This window comes from Lissotriton helveticus, chromosome 6, assembly GCF_964261635.1.
Source record: "Lissotriton helveticus chromosome 6, aLisHel1.1, whole genome shotgun sequence".
Taxonomy (NCBI): Eukaryota; Metazoa; Chordata; class Amphibia; order Caudata; family Salamandridae; genus Lissotriton; species Lissotriton helveticus.
This window is the reverse complement of record NC_136067.1, coordinates 44,786,873-44,808,831: the sequence shown is the minus strand read 5'-3', so window position 1 is coordinate 44,808,831 and position 21,959 is coordinate 44,786,873. Positions and strand designations below refer to the sequence as shown.

Below are 21,959 nucleotides of genomic sequence, written 5' to 3'. Positions count from 1 at the left end.
CCTTGCTTTTCAACACTGTCTCCCCATCAACTACCCTGCAGAACTGGCTTTTAGATTGTGTTTGGATGTTATTCAACAAACAAGAGCCAGCATTCATCTTACTTTACCACTCTACTGACTTCATGAAAAGTATAGTCTTAGAACTTCTAAAATATATTTGGGACCATTAATGCCATTGGTATGCGAGTATCAAGAGATTTGCATTTGATCTGTTTCTCCTCTCCTTCATTAACGGTTCACCATATTCTGAACCGCCATGTAACAACTACATTTCTAGTGAGTGCTTGAGGAATAGAAAAGATTTATTGGCACCTGATTTAGGGGTAGATGTATCAAGCTGTTTGCAATTCGCAAAGGCCGGAATTCGCAGAATTCCGGCGTTTGCGAATCGCAAATGGCCTTTTTGCATGTTTTGACAAGTAACAAAAAATCGCAAAATAAGGAATTGCAAACATTTGCGATTCCTTATTTTGCTTAAGCATTTAAGGAATCGCAATTTTGTGATTCCTTAAATGCTATGTATGTAGCATTTTGGAATTGCGAATTTAGGTTAAGAAATCGCAAATTACCACCAACTTGTAGTTGGTGGTCATTTGCAAATTCTTTTAAAAATGCACAATTTGGCATTTGTGAAGGTGGCATGTGATGCACATATATGCCCATGCGGCATGTATGTGCCCTATATGCACACACATGTAAATTTCAGGGTGCAGCAGGGTGTTCTTGAGACACACTGCACCCTTGACATTATTCTCAATTTGCGATTAGCAAATTGCGATTCGCAAATTGAGAATTATTTCACAATCATTCCTATGGGCCTCCTGGCCCATAGGAATGAATGGGAAATTATTCCTTAATTGCGAATTCGCAAATTGCGAATTCGCAAATAAGGAAGAATAAGAAATCGCTGAAAAATAGCGAATTTCAACATACATCCCATTTTGCGATTTCTAAATAGCGATTCCTTAAAAATCACAATTTAGAAATCGCAAAGGGTATGTTGATACATCTACCCCTTACTGTTTTAAATGCTGCTGTGGTTTGTTATTGGTTAAGCGTTCCCCTGGAGGATGAACTCTTGGTCAATTGGTGGCTTCTTTCTGTGAGTCAATGGACTCAATGTGAGAAGTTGGCCTGGTATATGATGTTCACTATTCTAGTGAGCACCTTGCACCAGTCCAAACAACCTTTATGGTGATGGTTGTAAAGTCAACCTTATAGACCAGCTATCCTAGTGGTAGCATGGACAAAAGCAGTCTTAGGCTAAACTCAAGAGGGCATGTGAAGCCAGCTGTTTTACCATATGCAAACCTTTTAATACCAAATGAAAGGACACCACACAGGTTATATATTCAAAATATATATGTATTTATTTCTAAATAGATCCCCTTAACTCTTTATGAGCACAGGAGCGTATAACAAGTAACTTAATATAACATACAAAAGTTGCACAAATATGGATAGGCCCTGGTGGCCCGTAAAACCATATACTATAATAGTGTTATAAGTACCACGTCACGAACAATGGTAAGGCCTAGGGCCTTGGGAATCGCTGGTGCTACACTGGACTAACAGCAGTTAGGACGTAGGAGGCCCACAGGATGCGGGTGCAGTGTCTAAATGCACACGTGTGCACTAATAGAAGTCAATGGGTGCGTAAAGTTAGAAAGTTGCAGATTTGGAAGTCTTCCGACTGGACTAGAACTTAACCATTTAAAACTAGGGCACTAGGGATGTAAATCTCTACAGGAGCACCGCAGTACTCGCGTTACCTCACCCACAGGAAGCGGGTGCATAGGTGTCAAAGTGTGTTGGGTTTTGTCGTGGAGTTCTATGGAGCCTTGGAGAAAAGATGCTGCAGGCGACCAGGAGAGAAGAGTCCGGTTGGATCCAAGGGTGGATCGAAGATGTAGAGTACCTGAAAGCAGAGGGGACAGAGTCTGGGTCACTAGCCAGTAACCAGGAAGGTACCAGGCGATGTCGGATTGTGATCAGGTGATGTCGTGAAGCTTGTCTCCGCTGCCATGTGGTCCATGAGGTGTCGACGATGACCAGGAGCTGGGCACGGACTATCCCACGAGGGCTCTCGCTGTCGGCGGTGTCGGACCTCGATTCGGAGTCAACAGGCCTTGGCAAATGCAACCCACACAGGAATCGAAGATGGCAACTGGATCAGACCAGCAAGGTCTGATGGGCTGCTCCTTTTCAGGGGAGCAAGGGTCAGTGTGGAGCAACCAGACCTGCGTTGAAAATTTGAAGGTTCGTCGTCACAGAGGCCACTAGCCAATGGGCAAGTGACCGGACAGACGCGTCGAGCAGGAAAATGCAAAAGTGTGGAGAGGTGATCTTCGGTGAAAAGGATGCTCGGGGCTGGGGCTTCTCAATCCCCAATGCACAGCTTCGAGGGAGCCTCAGGAGCTGCACAGAAAGCACTTTGCTGGCTTTCCAAGATGGCCGGTCCCACGTCTCTCGTCGCCTCCACGGGTCTCAGCTTTGCTGTGGCTGTGGATCAGGGTGTTGGGTGTGTGGAAGTCCGGTTCTTATCAGTCTCTGTCATTCGAGCTCCGGCGGGTGCAACAACAAAGCAAACCGCTGAGCGCTTCATGGTGCCTGCTTGCACAGGGTGGTCACTCCTTGACCACAAGGGAGATTCTTCAGTCTTCTACGTCGAGTAGGATGTCGAAGGGTCCAGAGTTTTGTATCAAAGTTTCAGTCAGGATGATCTAAAGTCTAAGGAAACAGGTCCTAACTTTATTCCAAATCAAGGGGCTGGATCACCTGCTAGGTCCCTCCTATGGGTTGGACCCAGGAAGGGGGTGGTTCCACCCCTTTCCCTTTGTCCAGTTTCATGCCAGAGCTGGGGCTGGAGTGCCCAAGCACCGGTTTGAACTGGACTATGCATGGGACACCTTGTGTGTCCCAGGCAGTGTCTCGTTTCATTCAGCCCTCCCTGCCCCAATCCACATCTCCTATCTTCAAAGGCTACCCCCACCACAGGTAGTGGTATGAGGGGGGCCTTTGTTGTGCCACCTGATTTGCCACTGGCTTGGCAGGTCACACAGGAGCGACAAAACTCCTTGGCATCTTCTGACATATGGGGCCAGTGAAAGTGAGGGACAAGCCTGTCCCAAGTCTTGTTCTGGCCTAGATGTCCTGCTAAGGGAATATCATGGGCCAAGGTAAGAAGGAAGCCCCTAAATTGCAGAGGTATAACCAACCTCCTGGAAGCACCAGGCTTGGGGTCTCTAGCCTCTGAATAAAGGAGCCCATCATCCCAATGCCCTCTATTGGTATGTTGCGCATTCCCAGCAGCAGCCTGCTGTCTGAGGAGTTCAAGAGAAGGACAAGTTAACTGAGCCTGCCCCAGATATGCCCTTGAGGGTCCCCCTGTCCCAAGAAACTCAACCTGATCAGGTTCAAGCTCTTCTTGGACAGTTCCCTCTTGGATCACAGAATCATCCTCCTGGGAGGGCTGATCCTCAACCTGAGGCAGGGGGGAAGGCACTGCCTTAACCCTCTTGCTCTTTCTCTTGGGTTGAGTCTGGTCTATAGTTTCAAGATCCAGCACAGGTTCAGGTAAGCACTTTTTGGCCTGTGTCCTGTTCACAGCAAGGACATGTGCTGAAATACCTAGCATCTCTGCATGGGTCCTGTGTGGGAGAGTGGGGTCTGCAATCCTATTGTCACCCCAGATTTTTGCTTTTGGCTTCACTAGTTTACGACTTTCCCTGGCTGGGGGCCTGCTAATCAGACCCAGAGCCTAGCTGTTCTCTCTCTAAATTGACAACCAGGTACTTTAGGTGCATTTACCAATTGGTACTGGGCCACCTTTTCAGTCCCTGTACAGTGTACCTTAGGTATCCAGGGCATAAGTGTACCCAGGGCCTACCAGGGGCTGAAGCATGTATTATGCCACCCCTGGCTGGCCATCTAAACAGGCACAACTGGCTGCACGACAGCTGGGGCAAGGTGGTGTAATCACCCTTTGCTGTAGATATAGTATACCTATATCTAACCTTAAAATGGACACATATACTGCTATCAGTCACTCCTATGGCAGGCCTTATCAATCCTGAAGGCAGAGTGCTTGGAATTATGTGAGATGGTGCTCTGGCATGAGCTGAGCCCGTCTGCAGCTTGCGGAACCAAGTCCTAATAGCTGTTCCATGATAACGCTATACCATATACTCTTAAGTGCATTATAATCCTCGCGGTTGAATGCTAACTTTGGTATAGCATTATCAAAACATGTCGAGTAAGGTGTCATACGAATTGGAATTCTACCCCCTCGCCAATTGTGGCGACGGGGTAGCATTCCACCCTTCTAGAGGGTCACGACATGTAGGTAACTGTGAGCCCTGGTTAAAGTTAACTCGAGCCTTGGCATCACAAAATGGATGCTGCCACCACAGACACAAGTCTGACCTCCTGCTGCTGGGAGTCCTTCCAGCGAGGGAGGCTTGGACAAAGGGTTTCCTGCCTTGGGAGGTGCTAGCACCACCCCAGACAGGATTTGGTGTTTCTGATAGATACATCTGCCGTGTGGATTCCTCACCTTGTGAATATCCCCCTTGCGTCAGCAACGTTCGGAAATTTTCTTCGTAGCACGCCGACGTGGACGACGTCACAGGAGCACGGCATCGCGCGCAACTCCGTCTGACGTCACCGACCCCTTATCAGGCCCACGCCGGCGTGATGACGTCAGTTCCCTTTTTTCCGCGTCTTCGACGCTAACGGTTTTCGGGATCTTCTGCGATACTTAGTATCTAGCTGTTATTTTATTGTCACTGTTTCTCCTTTGCGACTTAATTCTTCATCAGAGGATGTCGTCGAGGAAGACAGGATTTAAACAATGTAGGTCTTGTGCCCGCATGATGTCTATCACTGACCCACATAAGGACTGTTTGTGGTGTCTTGGTTCGGTTCACGACGTTAAGAACTGTAGTTCCTGTTTTAAAATGAACCCAAAGGCGCTTCGTGAGCGTGAAGCAAAGCTACTCCTCGCGAAGGTAAAAGGACAAGATACTGGAAGATCTTCGAGGTCAACGTCGAGACGCTCGAAGTCGAAGCATAGGTCTCGATCGGCGTCGAGATCGGCGTCGAGATCGGCGTCGAGATCCAGAGCGGGTTCGAAATCCAGAGCGGAGTCGAGATCCAGAGCGAAGTCGAGGTCCAGGGAGAGATCTAGGTCTGGATCCAAGTCTGCTTCGGGTCACGCTTCGAGCTCCTCGAAGAGAAAGCACAAGAGGAGGAAGCACAGTTCAAGACATCATTCAGGGAAGGAATCTTCTGATTTAAAGAAAAAGTCTCGCAAACACCATAAGGACTTTGTTTCTCCTTCTCCTGTTTTGTCAATCGGAGGTTCCCCGACTCCAGAACCGGAACCGGATCCGGTATCTTTACATCCTTCGGAACATGAAGAGGAAGAAGAGGTAATTCCTCAGACTCCGGCTCCGATGGAGACTCCTGTGGACCCAGAAGGTCAGAGTGAACAGGTGTCGGAACGACCTCCGTTGGAACATCCGGTAGGTTCGTACCCTCCCTTTCCTGGTCCTGGTCAGGACCCCTCGCATTTTCTCAATGCGATGTTTGAAGTGTATTCCAGGGCGATGTACCCCGCTGGAGCACCTGTTGGTCCCATGGGTCCATTATCGTACAATTTGGGCATTCCTCAGTCGTACGCCCCAGCTCCTTTTATGCCTTTTATGCCGGCGCCTCTTACACCTTGGCTCGGTACGGCTCCACCGAGGTCTTCGACTCCGCATGCGGCTTCGCCGACTCCGGATCGACCTCGTAGTTTGGATCAAGGTTCCACACCTGTCCGTGAGTCTCGTCCTTCGGCTGCCCCGACTCCTCGCTCGACGTCGAATCCGGCTCCGTCGGAGTCGTTACCGAATCCGCCGACTTCGATTCGAATAGAGTGGTCGAGACGAAGGGCTCAGCGTCTTCTTGAACAAAGGGAAGATGAAGATTCAGATGTGGAAGAAGGTGAGCTTCCTGATCATGATGATGATTTTGAAGACCTTCGTGATGCTAGTGGTCTGGAGCTCTCTCCTGAGTGGGGTCTACCTTCGGCTTCTGATGCTCCTTCTAGGGATGTGGCACCCTATCACGTTGTTATTAGGAAAGCTGCTGATCTTCTCAACTTGTAGCTGCCCACAGTTGAGTACAAACCCAACATCCTTACGGAAGTCTTACACTCTCCCTCTTCTATTGTTGCACCTACGTTACCGTTCACTGATGCTTTAACGGATCCAATAAAAGAGATTTGGAAGAGACCGTTGTCTGCTCCTGCGGTTTCGAGAGCTATTGCAAGACGCTATAGGGTGGCTCCTGATGACCCTGCGTTCCTTTCTTCACACCCCTCTCCAGAAAGTCTTGTGGTGCAGGCGGCATGTTCTAACAGGGCTGCTGGTTCTTTCCCTCAAGTACCAGCGGACAAAGAATCAAAAAAATTGGATCAGTCTGCAAAGAAGACTTTCTCTTCAGGGAGCATGGCTCTTAAATCAGCTAATGCTACTTGCCTTTTAGGAAGGTATGTGCATGCGTTGATGGATTCAGTGAAGCAGTTATTGTGAGAAGTTGGCCTGATATATAATGTTCACTATTCTAGTGAGCACTCTGTATCAGTCCAAGCAACCCTCATTGATGATTGGTTGTAAGTCAACCTTATAGACCAGCTATCCTAGTAGCATGGATATGAGCAGTCTAAGGCTAAGACTCTAGAGGGCGTGTTAAGCCAGCTGTTTTACCATCACATTACCCCTTGAACACCAAGTGAAAGGACACCACACAAGTTGTTATAAAAAATAAAGTGTATTTATTTATAACAAGACTACCCTGGCTCTTTATGAGACAGGGAGCTAAGCACACAACAAAACTCTTAAAGAATTACTGAAAGTCGCACAATTTACACAAATGCCCGAGGGGCACGAAAAACCATATACACAAGAAGTGGAATGCGAAGTTACTAGCAGGTAAGTAATACTTTTCTAGACTGTAGAAACGCTAGGCCTACAATGCTGAACCCTTAGATTAGAAGCAGGAGGCCTAGGGACGCCGTGTGCAGAGTGGGAACTCTCACGCGTAATGCGGGAACAAGTCTATGGATACTAGCACTTCACAAAGTTACTGTTCTCGGGCGAACCCGACTAGGTGGGTCGAAAACAAGGGTGGATCCGAACACTTAGGGTGTTGGACTATGCTGGAGCACCGGAGTACTCAGTTTACCTAGCCCAGGGGCTGCGGCTGCATAGGGTTCAAGTTGCGTCGGAAACCCTCGTTGAAGATCCAGGATCCTGAAGAAAGGAGTTGCTGGCAGGCGGCCAGTGAAGAAGTTCGTGGTGATCCAAGCCTGGATCAGGGAATAAGAAACCTGTAAGCAGAGGGGACCAAGTTCTGAATCACTAGCCAGTGATTTAGGTGGGCACCAGGATGGCGCCGGACGAAGTCACCTCAGCCAGGTGAGTGGGCGCTGCTGGGCTCTGCAGTCTCTCGGACCAGGAGGCGTTGTCGGTGACCAGGATGGAGGTGCGAGCTGTCCCACGAAGGTACTTGCTGTCAACGTCGCTGGACCCAGGATTGGGCAACAAGTCTTGGCAAATGCAAGGCCCACGCGGTGGACCTAAAATGGCGTCTTGAGTGGACCAGGAGGGTCCAGGGTACTTCTCTGAAGGAGGGAAGCAAGGGCCAGTCTGGAGCAACCAGACCAGCGGTGTTTGTCGTTAGAGTTCATCGTCAGAGGGTCACTAGCCAACGGGCAAGTGACCTGGGCAACGCGGTGAGCAACAAAGAGCAGAAGGGCCCCACGCAGATCTCGTGGATGCAGGGGGGCTGAACTTCGGTGCTGGAGCTGCTCAGGGTCGGGGCTTCTCTTACCCCAAAGCACTCAGTCGAGGGTCACTCGGTGGTCGTGCTGGACAAGCGTCGTGCAGTTCTGAAGATGGCTGGTCCCTCGAGGTCTCGTCGCACCCACGGATCACAGCTGGGCTGATGATGTAGGTTGAGGTCAGAGGTGCCAGGGAAGCCAGTTCTCGTTATGCTGGAGCAGTCTTGATCCGGAGGAGAGACTGGCAACAAACCGCGATGCTTGGTTGGTGCCTGCTGCTGCAGGGTGACTACTCCTTAGTCACAAGGGAGAATCTTGGGAAGAAGTCTTGAGTTCCTTTCGTGGAAAGTAGTTTCAGGATTCAAAGATGATCTAATTTGGAAGGGGGCCAGTTCCTACCTTTATCCTGCAAAAAGGGGCTGGCACGCGACTAAGTCCTGCCCTATGGGTGGGACTAGGAGGGGGGTGGTTACACCCCTCTCCTTTGGCGGGCTTTCCCCAGATCAGGGGCTGGAGTGCCCCTGGAACTGGTTCAAGCCGGCCTATGCACAGTGAGCACCGGGGTGCCACTTGTAGTCACCTTCCTCTAAAGCCCTGCCTACCTTGGGATACACAAAATCCTGTCTGGGACGGTGCTGGCACCGCCCCTGGCAGGAAACCCTTTGTCCTTGCCTCCTGGGCTGGGAGGACTCCCAGCAGCAGGAGGGCAGACTTGTGTCTCGGTGGCAGCATCCATTTTGTGGAGCTAAGGCTCTGTCTGACTTTAACCGGGGTTACAGGTTACATACATGTTGTGTCCCTCTAGAAGGGTGGAATGCTAACCCCGTCGCCAGAATTGGCGAGGGGTTAGTATTCCAATTTGTATGACACCTTACTCGACATGTTTTGATAAAGCGATACCAGAGTTGGCACATAACCGCGAGGATTATAATGCACTTAAGAGTATATGGTATGCGATATCATGGAAACGGTTAAGGGATGGATCCCGAAAGCCGCAGACAGCCTCAGCTCATGCCAGAGCACTATCTCACACGATTCCAAGCACTCTGCCTTCAGGATTGTCAAGGCCTGCCATAGGAGTGACTGATAGGAGATCTGTGTGTCCATTTAGGTTTAGATATAGGAATACTATATCTACAGCAGAGGGTGAGTACACCACTCTGCCCCAGCTGTCAAGCAGCCAGTTGTGTCTGATTTAGTTAGTGAACCCAGGGGTGGCATAATACATGCTGCAGCCCCTGGGAGACTTCTGGGTGCACCTCAGCCCTGGGTACAGGGACTTGGAGAGGGCCCAGTGCCAATTTAGTACCTGGGTACAATTTGGAGTAGAGAGAACAGCTAGGCTGTGGGTCTGATTAGCAGGCACACAGCCAGGGAAAGTCGTAAACCAGTGAAGCAAAAAGCAACAATCTGGGTGATCATAGGATTGCAGACCCTACTCTCCTACATGACCCCCCCCCCAAAACTTTGGGACAATAAGCTAACCTTGACCAGGTGAGTCTTCTTGCTCTAAGTGGAAATACCTGGAGAGCCCATCAGCATTGCCATGATCAGTACCAGGTCTATGCTCCACTGTAAAATCCATCCCCTGTAGGGAAATGGACCACCTAAGTAGTTTGGGGTTTTCACCCTTCATCTGATTTAGCCATAAGAGGGGCTTGTGGTCGGTCTGAATCTTAAAGTGAGTGCCAAACAAGTATGACCTCAACTTTTTCAGGGCCCATACCACAGCAAAGGCCTCCCTCTCAAAAGCTGACCAATTTTTCTCTCTGGGGGTCAGCCTTCTGCTAATAAAAGCAATAGGCTGGTCGTTACCATCAAAATTCAGCTGAGATAGAACAGCTCCCACACCCAACTCAGAAGCATCTGTTTGGACAATGAAGGTCTTGGAGTAATCTGGACTCTTTAGGATAGGTGCTGTGCACATGGCCTGCTTTAGGTCATTGAATGCTTTCTGACAGCTTGCTGTCCACTGAACTTTCTTTGGCATCTTTTTACTTGTCAGGTCATTAAGTGGAGTCACAATGGACCCATAATTCTTGACAAATTTCCTATAGTACCCAGTCAGGCCCAAGAAAGCTCGAACCTGAGTCTGGGTGGTTGGAGGAGCCCAGTCCTTGATGGCCTGTATCTTGCTCTCCAAGGGTTGAACCTGGCCTCCACCTACAAGGTGGCCCAGGTATACAACCTGTGTCTGCCCTATCTGGCACTTAGTGGCCTTGATAGTGAGATCTGCCTTTTGCAGTGCCTCTAACACTTTCCTCAGGTGGACCAGGTGATCCTCCCAGGTGGAACTAAAGACAGCTATATCATCAAGATATGCTGCACAGAAGTCATCCAACCCAGTGAGAACTTGATTCACCAGCCTTTGGAAGGTGGCAGGTGCATTTTTCAAACCAAAGGGCATTACCACAAATTGATAATGCCCACCAGGGGTAGAAAATGCTGTCTTGGGCTTGGCCTCCTCAGCTAACCTGATTTGCCAATACCCAGCTGTCAGATCAAATGTACTTAAGTAGTTGGCAGAAGCCAATCTATCTATAAGTTCATCTGCTCTTGGTATTGGGTGGGCATCAGTCTTAGTGACTGCATTGAGTCCTCTGTAGTCTATGCAAAACCTCATCTCTTTCTTACCACCCTGGGTGTGAGGCTTTGGCACTAGAACTACTGGGCTAGCCCAAGGGCTATCTGAGGGCTCAATGACTCCCAGCTCCAACATTTTCTGCACTTCTGTCTTGATGCAGTCTCTGACATGATCAGGCTGTCTGTAGATTTTACTCTTGACAGGCAGACTGTCTCCAGTGTCCACTTCATGGGTACACCAATCAGTTTGGCTGGGTGTCAGAGAGAACATATGTCTAAAGGATTGTAGAACTTGTCTACAATCCTGCTGCTGAGTTTCAGAGAGGCTGCCACAAAAGACAACACCATCTACTGATCCATCATCAGGATTCTGAGTGAGCAGGTCTGGGAGAGGGTCACTCTCTTCCTCCTGTCCCTCATCTGTGGCCATGAGCAAGCTCATGTCCTTCCTGTCGACATATGCCTTGAGCCTGTTCACATGGAGCACCCTGAGGGGGCTCCTGGGAGTTCCAAGGGCCACCAGGTAGGTGACCTCTCCCTTTTGCTCAATGATGGTGTGGGGCCCAGACCATTTGTCTTTGAGGGCTGCTGGGGCCAATGGCTCCAGCACCCACACCTTCTGTCCAGGCTGGTATACAGTCAGGACAGCCTTCTGGTCATGCCAAGCTTTTTGGAGTTCTTGGCTGGCCTCAAGGTTTTTAGTTGCCTTCTCCATGTATTCAGCCATCCTGGAGCGGAGACCAAGTACATAGTCCACTATGTTGGTTGCAGGCTTTTTGAGAGGTCTCTCCCATCCTTCCTTCACCAAACACAGGGGTCCTCTTACAGGATGCCCATACAGAAGTTCAAAAGGGCTGTAGCCAACCCCCTTCTGTGGGACCTCTCTGTAAGCAAACAAGAGGCAGGGTATCAGGACATCCCATCTACGCCTGAGCTTTTCAGGTAGTCCATGAATCATCCCTTTGAGGGTCCTGTTGAATCTCTCAACAAGCCCATTGCACTGTGGATGATAGGGTGTGGTGAACTTGTAGTTGACACCACATTCCTTCCACATTGCAGTCAGATATCCTGACATGAAGTTTGCACCTCTGTCAGAAACAACCTCCGTAGGGAAGCCCACTCTGGAGAACACTCCAACTAGGGCCCTTGCCACTACAGGTGCTGTAGTGGTCCTAAGTGGAATAGCTTCAGTATACCTGGTGGCATGGTCCACCACCACCAGTATAAACTTGTGCCCTGATGCTGTCTGGGGTTCCATTGGACCAACAATGTCATTCCCCACTCTTTCAAAGGGAACCCCCACCACAGGTAGTGGTATGAGGGGGGCCTTTGTTGTGCCACCTGACTTACCACTGGCTTGGCAAGTGACACAGGAGCGACAAAACTCCTTGGTATTCTCACTCATGTGAGGCCAGTGAAAGTGTGAGACAAGCCTGTCCCAAGTCTTTGTCTGGCCTAAGTGACCTGCAAGGGGAATCTCATGGGCCAAGGTGAGAAGGAAACCCCTCTGAGACAAGGGGATGACCAGCCTCCTGGTTGCACCAGGCTTGGGGTCTCTTGACTCAGAGTACAGGAGTCCATCTTCCCAGTATACCCTGTGGGCACCTGTGGCATTCCCTGCAGCCTCAGCAGCAGCCTGCTGTCTGAGGGGTTCAAGGGAAGGGCAGTCTAACTGTGCCTTCCCCAGGTCTTCTCTGGAGGGTCCCCCTGAGCCCAGAAACTCAACTTGATCAAGTTCAAGCTCTTTAGGCTCAGTTTCCCTCAGCTCTCTCAGATCAGCCTCCTCAGAGACTTGATCCTCAACCTGGGGCAAGGGGGAAGGCAAAGCCTTAACCCTACTGCTCTTCTTCTTGGAAGGTGTCTGGTCCATTCTTCCAGGATCCAGCACCTGTTCAGTGGGGCATCTTCTGGCCTGTGACCTAGTCACAGCAAGCACATGTGCTGGCAAGCCTAACATTTCCATGTGACTCCTCTGCTCCACTTCTGACCATAGTGATGACTCCAAATCATTGCCCAACAAACAATCCACTGGGAGGTCTGAACTAACCACAACTTTCTTTTGGCCACTTACCCCTCCCCAGGAGAAAGCAACAATCGCCATACTATGACTGGTAGTGACGTTGCTGGCATTGGTCACCAGGATATCTGTAACTGGCATGATCTGTCCAGGGTCCACAAAGTTAGGTGTCACCATGGTGACACTGGCACAAGTGTCCCTATAGGCCTGAGCCATTTTGCCATTTATCAAAGGTGTCTGCCTGTATTTGCCCAAAGTATTGGGACTTACATCAGGGGACATATCCATATCCCCTGTACAGACAAGGACAGCCTGAGTGAGTGTGCCAACTAAGTTGTCAGACTCCTCAGTTCCCAAGGTTAACCCAACTAATCCCTTGGGAGGTGCACTACCACTACTGGCTGTACTAGGGGGTGCAGTTGCCTTAGGGGCTGTAGTGGTAGAGGTTTGCCCTCCTCTGTTGGTGCACTCACTAAACCAGTAAGACTTACTTTTACAGTACTGGCACCACCTTTTTGACTGGCCTTCTTGAGTCTTCTTTTTCTGCTGTGAAGCCTGACCCCCACCCTCTTTGGTTTGTTGAGGACCTGTTGAAGACTTCTGGTCATTTTGTTCACTCTTAGTATTACCCTTCTGGTCTGCTTTCTTCTGACCACCGTGGTTCTGGTTCTGGTTCTGCTTGATCCTTGTTCTGACCCATTTGTCTGCCTTCTTTCCCAATTCTTGGGGAGAGGTCAGATCTGAATCAACAAGGTGCTGGTGCAACAACTGGTTCTGACAGTTATTTAAAATTTGTTCTCTCATCATCAGATTATACAATCCTGTGTAATCAGTAACCTTGCTACCCAGCAACCAGCCCTCCAAAGCCTTAGTGGCACAATCCACAAAGTCAGACCAGTCCTGAGACTGAGTTTTCTGGGTGTCTCTGAACAGCAACCTGTACTGCTCAGTGGTTAAACCAAACCCATCAACCAGTGTATTCTTCAGGACCTGGTAATTGTTAGCATCCTCCACTCTTGTAGTGAGGAGCTTATCTCTACCTTTGCCATCAAAGGAGAGCCACAGTATAGCTGCCCACTGACTCTGGGGAATGCCCTGCACAGTGCAGGCCCTCTCCAAAGCAGCCATCCATTTCTGGATGTCATCCCCTTGCTTAAAGGGGGGCACTATTTTTGTCAGGTGTTTAGTGTCTAAACCCTTCTCTCTATCTCTTGGGAGATTGCTGCCACCAGTGGGAACTAACCCACTCATCTGCTGCTCTCTAGCAAAGGCAAGCTTTTCTTTGGCCAGGGCAAGTTCTTCCCTTTCAATCCTCAGAGCAGCCTGTCTCATTCTGGCTTCATTCTCTATTCTCTGAGGGGAAGTCAATCTCCTCTGGGGAGAGTTCCTTCTCCTCTGAGAAGAGGCATTAGAGTGCAGAGATCTATTGGAGTCCCTAGAAAGAGATCTATCTCTCCTAACTCCAAGGTTAGGCCTACTTAGGGTCAGTACTGGGGGTCCCCCAGATCCTAGCCCAAGCAAGTCTAAGTTGGCCCTAGTTAGCCTTCTGACTACCTCAAGACCCTTGTCTGCCTCATCCCCAGAGAGTTCCTCAGGATCCTCCTCCTCAACTGCATTTACAGTGTTGTGGAGGTCTGGATCCCCAGTGGTACCCTCTAAGGTTGGCATATTCCCATCTAGCTGAGAAATCTTTCTCGCATCATATGTCTCTAAGAGACCTATCAGAAAGGGAATGGTGGGGTTAGACCCCTGTTTCAGTTTCCTGGAGGTACACATTTGTCTCATCTCCTGGAAACTGAGAGCTGCATATCTTGATTTGACCTGTGGGGGGTCAAGATCCACAAGGGGAGTCTCAGTAGACTCTCCATGGGTAGACATGCTTTTCTAGTGAGGTGTAAGTGGTGCACTTACCTACACTATATGTTTACCTACTGATCCCTTACTTGAGTTGTAGTTTAGGGTGTGCTAGGCCCTAGGAGCTACAACAGCTGGTTCAGTAGAACTCAGAGTATTCTAAGCTTAGTTATATGTACCTTAGTACTTATGTGATCTTTCAAATGATATTCTTAGGATATGCGTGGTAAAACAACAGCAAGCTCAAATCCCAACCGCTGCTCACCAATGTGAGAAGTTGGCCTGATATATAATGTTCACTATTCTAGTGAGCACTCTGTATCAGTCCAAACAACCCTCATTGATGATTGGTTGTAAGTCAACCTTATAGACCAGCTATCCTAGTAGCATGGATACGAGCAGTCTAAGGCTAAGACTCTAGAGGGCGTGTTAAGCCAGCTGTTTTACCATCACATTACCCCTTGAACACCAAGTGAAAGGACACCACACAAGTTGTTATCAAAAATAAAGTGTATTTATTTATAAAGTCAAAGTCAAATTTTATTATGTTTTGGCTCTCATTGAGGGCCACATAAAAGTATACACATAATTAGCATACAGGTAATGGATAAATGACATCATACAGCAAAAAGAATAGACACTACGCATCTGCTAGTAAAGCAATCATCAACTTCACCCTGAAATTCATTAATAAATATCTAAAATCCCTTTAAAATATTTAAAAATTCTGGAACAGAACATTTCGTTAGGGGGGCAATAAAGTGCATGGAAAAACATTTTTACATTTACAATTCCCAATTGTAAACAAATTGGTTTTAACCATTTTTGGCGCAAAGGGCGCAATACCGGACAAATAAACAAAACATGATTGCGATCCTGTACAGCATTATTACAAAAATTGCATAGAGGAGATACCCCATACCATTTTGCTAAAAGCGAATTGAATGGAAGCAAATTATGGCGTAAAAGGTACCATAGTCTACGGACACCATGAGGAGTATTCCAAATAAGATATTGTTGGGCTAATTTTGGGGTATATGTTTTAACCAGGGCTTCCCTTTCTTTTTGATTGGGTTGGGCAAGTATATCCGACTTGAAACAAAGTTCCCAAGACATACTTTTTAATTTCAACTTTAACTCAGATGGTGAAAGTAAGAATAACGTACTTTCATCCAGTTCAAGCAGTGATACCGCTTTTCTAAAGTTTTTTACCAGCAGCGAGAACTCATTAAAGTTGCCCAGGAGTTCCTTTTTTAGGATTTCTCGTAAGGTACCCGGTTTACCTCTGGCCAAACAGGCTACCCATCTTACAAGGGCAACCAACCCCTGAGCCCAACAACTTCGGAGTCCGAATTCCAGCCTGCATGAAGATGTAGAACAAGCTGTATTAAATGAAGAAATTTTTCTTAGTACCTTTCCTTCTATTTTTTGCAAGAAACCCCATTGTTTCAGCTCCACTAATTCAATACCATATAGAAGGGTTGCAGGAATTTTCGCTCTAAATACATCCAGACATAGGGAGAAATGCCTCTTCCCGGTAGCTTTATACAAAGAACATAATCCCATACCATGGGCCAACGCTTTACGAGAGTTATGTTCAATGTGAGGCTTCTCACTAAGATTAGCAGATATTATTTTACCTAAAAACGTATAGGTTTTGACCACCTCAAATTTTTGTCCGCTAATAGTCCAATTATAGCTACTAGACCTGCATTTCTTCTTACCGAAGATGCACATGATTTTACTTTTAGAACTATTAATTTTCATATAATGTGCTTCAGCAAATTGATTCAATGCATGAAGGCGATTAGATAGACCTTTCGGGGTCAAATCTAAAACAAGTATATCGTCCGCATACATTAGAATCGATATAGCTGACCCTCCAATTATCGGGGCTAGTCCCTCACAAACTGCGATAGATGTTGGTAAATCGGCCGTATACAAGGAAAACAATATGGGTGCCAATATACACCCTTGTTTTAATCCGTTCAGCGAGGGGATAGATTGAGAAAGGCCCCTCTCACCACCTTGTAACACCTTACACCACGTGTTCGAATGTAAAGACTTAACTAGATCGAGTAGGTATCCTGGCATACCCAATGCAGCCAACTTTCTCCACAGCGTTGGACGGTCCACCTTGTCAAACGCCGTGGAGAAATCTATAAATGCTACGTATACGCCGCCACCTCGGACACGAGCATATTTATCCATAATTACCTGTAGTAATGTTAAATTATCTAAGGTTCCATGCTCTTTTCGAAATCCTGTCTGTTCCATGGGTAAAATACTATTTAAATTTGCCCATTCCATTATTAACATTAATAAAAGTTTAGCGAAAATTTTTCCTATAGAGTCTAATAAAGCTATTAGACGATAATTAGAGGGTTTGTCCCGATCACCTTTTTTAAAAATAGGGATTAGGATACTTCCCCGCCAAGAGTCGGGGACTGTTCGTAATTTAAAGCATGCTAGAAATACTGGAAGAAGAATCCTACTCCAAACGTTACCATCTTGCTTAATTATAGACATGGGTAGTTCGTCAGGACCCATAGCACCGGAAGAGCGTATGCTCTTTATCACGGTAGCTATGGATTGCTCAGTAGGAAGTTCCATTTTATAATCACTATTTGGGCCTGGGTCCCATGTATCCCCCCCTGCACCATTAGGTGCATATAAGGTGGACACAAATAGGGACCAGACTTCTTCTGTAATAGCTATGGGAGTGGGAGTTGTTATAGAGCCACAACCTTGCCTTATTGTGGACCAGAAATCTCTAGAATTATTACAAGTTGAAGCCTCTCTTAACTTGATCCATAGAGAATCTTCTTTTTCTCTTTTTATCTTGGATCTCAATCTTACCCTCCTTCTTTTTAATACAGCTAACTGATACTCATTTTCCCCCGATCTATTAAGGTATTGTTTCCTGACAAGTTTATTTATCTCCTTATTTAATATTAATAGTGGACTAGGAGAGAAATGTTTCTTTCTGGGATTTCCTATAATCCTAACCGTCGCGGTGACTTTTTTAAGAAGATTTTCAAGAAAAAGGAATTCCCTACCTTGCCAGTAATCTAATTCTAATAGCAATTGGGCAAGGATATTTTGTACGTCCTTGATATTGGTAGCTCCCCAATAACATCTATCCGAGTTACACTTAATAGAGAAACCTCTATTCTTTAAGGACCAAGGGTTAGTTTCAGGGGGAGTTAATGAGACAGTTATATTAATGATTTTATGATCACTCAAGGGGGAGTGAGAGATCACCACATCTTTAAGAAAAGAGAACGTATCAAAGTCCGTTATTACATAATCCAAAATGGATTCACCCCTAATGGATCCATGTGTATAGTTAGCGGGAGTATCTGAAGGCATCCTGCCATTTATGATAAGTCCCTCTAGGGAACTAAGTTCCTCGAGGAGAATCTTACCTCTTTTATTAGTTTTTATTTTGGTAGGCAGGAGTGCTTGAGGTATGTTATATGCTTCTTCCTTAGCTTTATTTCTAAACATGTCTAAAGTACTTATTTATAACAAGACTACCCTGGCTCTTTATGAGACAGGGAGCTAAGCACACAACAAAACTCTTAAAGAATTACTGAAAGTCGCACAATTTACACAAATGCCCGAGGGGAACGAAAAACCATATACACAAGAAGTGGAATGCGAAGTTACTAGCAGGTAAGTAATACTTTTCTAGACTGTAGAAACGCTAGGCCTACAATGCTGAACCCTTAGATTAGAAGCAGGAGGCCTAGGGACGCCGTGTGCAGAGTGGGAACTCTCACGCGTAATGCGGGAACAAGTCTATGGATACTAGCACTTCACAAAGTTACTGTTCTCTGGCGAACCCGACTAGGTGGGTCGAAAACAAGGGTGGATCCGAACACGTAGGGTGTTGGACTATGCTGGAGCACCGGAGTACTCAGTTTACCTAGCCCAGGGGCTGCGGCTGCATAGGGTTCAAGTTGCGTCGGAAACCCTCGTTGAAGATCCAGGAGCCTGAAGAAAGGAGTTGCTGGCAGGCGGCCAGTGAAGGAGTTCGTGGTGATCCAAGCCTGGATCAGGGAAGAAGAAACCTGTAAGCAGAGGGGACCAAGTTCTGAATCACTAGCCAGTGATTTAGGTGGGCACCAGGATGGCACCGGACGAAGTCACCTCAGCCAGGTGAGTGGGCGCTGCTGGGCTCTGCAGTCTCTCGGACCAGGAGGCGTTGTCGGCGACCAGGATGGAGGTGCGAGCTGTCCCACGAAGGTACTTGCTGTCGACGTCACTGGACCCAGGATTGGGCAACAAGTCTTGGCAAATGCAAGGCCCACGCGGTGGACCTAAAATGGCGTCTTGAGTGGACCAGGAGGGTCCAGGGTACTTCTCTGAAGGAGGGAAGCAAGGGCCAGTCTGGAGCAACCAGACCAGCGGTGTTTGTCGTTAGAGTTCGTCGTCAGAAGGTCACTAGCCAACGGGCAAGTGACCTGGACAACGCGGTGAGCAACAAAGAGCAGAAGGGCCCCACGCAGATCTCGTGGATGCAGGGGGGCTGAACTTCGGTGCTGGAGCTGCTCAGGGTCGGGGCTTCTCTTACCCCAAAGCACTCAGTCGAGGGTCACTCGGTGGTCGTGCTGGACAAGCGTCGTGCAGTTCTGAAGATGGCCGGCCCCTCGAGGTCTCGTCGCACCCACGGATCACAGCTGGGCTGATGATGTAGGTTGAGGTCAGAGGTGCCAGGGAAGCCGGTTCTCGTCGTGCTGGAGCAGTCTTGATCCAGAGGAGAGACTGGCAACAAACCGCGATGCTTGGTTGGTGCCTGCTGCTGCGGGGTGACTACTCCTTAGTCACAAGGGAGAATCTTGGGAAGAAGTCTTGAGTTCCTTTCGTGGAAAGTAGTTTCAGGATTCAAAGATGATCTAATTTGGAAGGGGGCCAGTTCCTACCTTTATCCTGCAAAAAGGGGCTGGCACGCGACTAAGTACTGCCCTATGGGTGGGACTAGGAGGGGGGTGGTTACACCCCTCTCCTTTGGCGGTCTTTCCCCAGATCAGGGGCTGGAGTGCCCCTGGAACTGGTTCAAGCCGGCCTATGCACAGTGAGCACCGGGGTAATCTTATTATGAGAGAGCAAGTCTTAAATAATTGTCAGAACCAGTTATTACACCAGCACCTGGTAGACTCTGATCTGACCTCTCCACAAGAATTGGGTAAGAGGGCAGACAAATGGGTCAGAACCAGGATGAGGCCCAAGTACCAAGGTGGTGACCAGAAAAAGGAATCAACCAAGCCTCAAGAGAAGGGTGGGAATAAATCTACAGATCAAACCACATCAGGGCCCCAAAAATCCTCTGAGGGGGGTGGGTCCCAGAATCCTTCTAATAACCAAAAGAAACCTTATTGTTATCCCTGTAAGCAGGTGGGTCATTTGAAAACTGACAGCAGTTGCCCAAAGAACAACAATAAGGAGAACATACCCCCAAGTAACATTCCCAAGCCTCCTGTTACTACTAGTAGTAATCCCCCAGGTGGTGGGAGTGCCCCCAAGAATTTGGGTGCATTTACTTTGGGAGTTCCTGGGGACTCTGGCCTAACCAGGTCCCCAAACTTAGATACTCTTGTCTGTGAGACTGGCATGGGGTTTGCCAACTTCACAACTTGTCCCAACACTTTGGGCAAGTACAGACAGGAGCCCCTCATCAATGGTATAAAAGTTGAGGCCTATAGAGATACAGGGGCTAGCATCACCATGGTGACTGAGAGTCTAGTCCCCTCAAGGCAACTTTTACCTGGTGCCACATACCAGGTGACCAATATTGATGGAGTACAGAGAGATCATCCCATGGCAGTGGTCAATCTCAGCTGGGGAGGTGTCACTGGCCACAAGAGAGTGGCAGTGTCACCAAACTTGCCTGTAGACTGCCTACTGGGGAATGATTTAGAGCTCTCAGCCTGGGCTGAAGTAGAGCAAGAAACCCATTCTAAAATGGTAAACACCCATGGTAAGGTTAGTGGGGCAGTGATAGCCACAGCCCCAGTCCAAGATATCCTCCCTGAACAGGTCAGGAGGGCTGTGCCAGTCACAGCCCCATCTCAGACAACTTCCTTCCCAGAACAGGTTGTCAAGGCTGTGATGGTCACAGCCCACACCCAAACTGAGCCCCCTCCTGAAAAGGTTGGGAGAGTTGTGATGGCCACAGCTCAAACTCAGACAGATAATAGTGTTGTGAAGCCTGAAAGTATGGATCACTCCACTCAGACAGAGAGCATTGAGGAGGAAGAGAAATCTCCCTCCCACCAGACTTTAGGAAAGGATCAGCCTCCTCAGGGAACTGATTTGACCCTTTGTGAAGAAACTGCCCCAGAGGTAGTCAGGCCTAGCCTGGCAGAACCCCTGATGTCAGTGGACCCTTCCAAGGTGGGACCCAGTCTGGAGCAGGTAACCTGCCCCTCTCTACCCTGCCTCAGTCAGCCCAGGGCTGTAGAGGTCAGGGAGGCCAGTGTTGGACCCCAAAGGGCCCCCTGTCCAAAAGAATTCCCCAATCAGCAGATTAAGGGCACTGAAGCTAGTAATCCTAGCCAGGTGAAAATAACACAAACTCCTGAGGGATCCCCCTTAAACCTAGTTAGGGAACTCCCACAGATGGACACTGTTGGGCACAGCCAAACCTGGGACCTGAGGGCCCCAAACCTGACCTGTCCCTCCAGTAAGCCAAACAGAGGGACCCAACCTCCAGCTTTAGGTAGCCAGAGGTTGACCCTGAGAGCTCAACACAACTCAGTCTTGGAAAGAAAGGCCTCTGTGGTGGATAATGATTGGAGGAAGCTGAGCCCAAAATTAGTGGAGCCTCACTTCAGTACTCCATCTCAGCACCAGCCTTTTACTTTGCCAAAACACACCACAGGTAGAGATTCCCTATGGTGGAGACCCTCAGACACCCTTAGGGTGAGGGATTGCTTAGTGGACCATGAGATAGGGGGTAACCATGCCAGTGCTGGTACTTCCTTATATGGCCACTTAGGCAATATAGGCTTACCTGTCAAGGATAGCCTTATCTCCTTTCGTTTGGGTGGGGGGTTATGTAGGAAGGTAGATCCCTGACTATGGTTGCCCCCAACATTTTGCCTGGTGTTTTGCTGGTTTTCTGACTTAGTTGACCTGGGGCCCTGCTATTCAGGACCCCAGGCCTACTGCTCTCTCTGTAAAATGGATTCCATGTACCCTAGGTACATATCTAATTGGATACTGAGTCACCTTATCAGTCCCTGTACAGTGTACCTTAGGTGCCCAGGGCATAGGTGTACCCAGGGCCTACCAGGGGCTGCAGCATGTATTATGCCACCCCTGGCTGGCCATCCAAATCTGACACAACTGGCTGCATGACAGCTGGGGCAAGGTGGTGTAATCACCCTTTGCTTTAGATATAGTATTCCTATATCTAAACCTAAATGGGCACACAGGTCTCCTATCAGTCACTCCTATGGCAGGCCTTGACAATCCTGAAGGCAGAGTGCTTGGAATCGTGTGAGATAGTGCTCTGGCATGAGCTGAGCCTGTCTGCGGCTTTCGGGATCCATCCCTTAGCCGTTTCCATGATATCGCATGCCATATACTCTTAAGTGCATTATAATCCTCGCGGTTATGTGCCAACTCTGGTATCGCTTTATCAAAACATGTCGAGTAAGGTGTCATACG

At 48.3% G+C, this 21,959-nt stretch overlaps 1 protein-coding gene across 6 annotated transcripts in view; it reads left to right on the top strand.

Annotated features, from left to right (window-relative positions):
• DNAH8 (dynein axonemal heavy chain 8) overlaps window positions 1-21,959 on the top strand; it is a 10,041,960-nt gene that overhangs the window by 9,303,389 nt on the left and 716,612 nt on the right. The window lies entirely within an intron of this gene.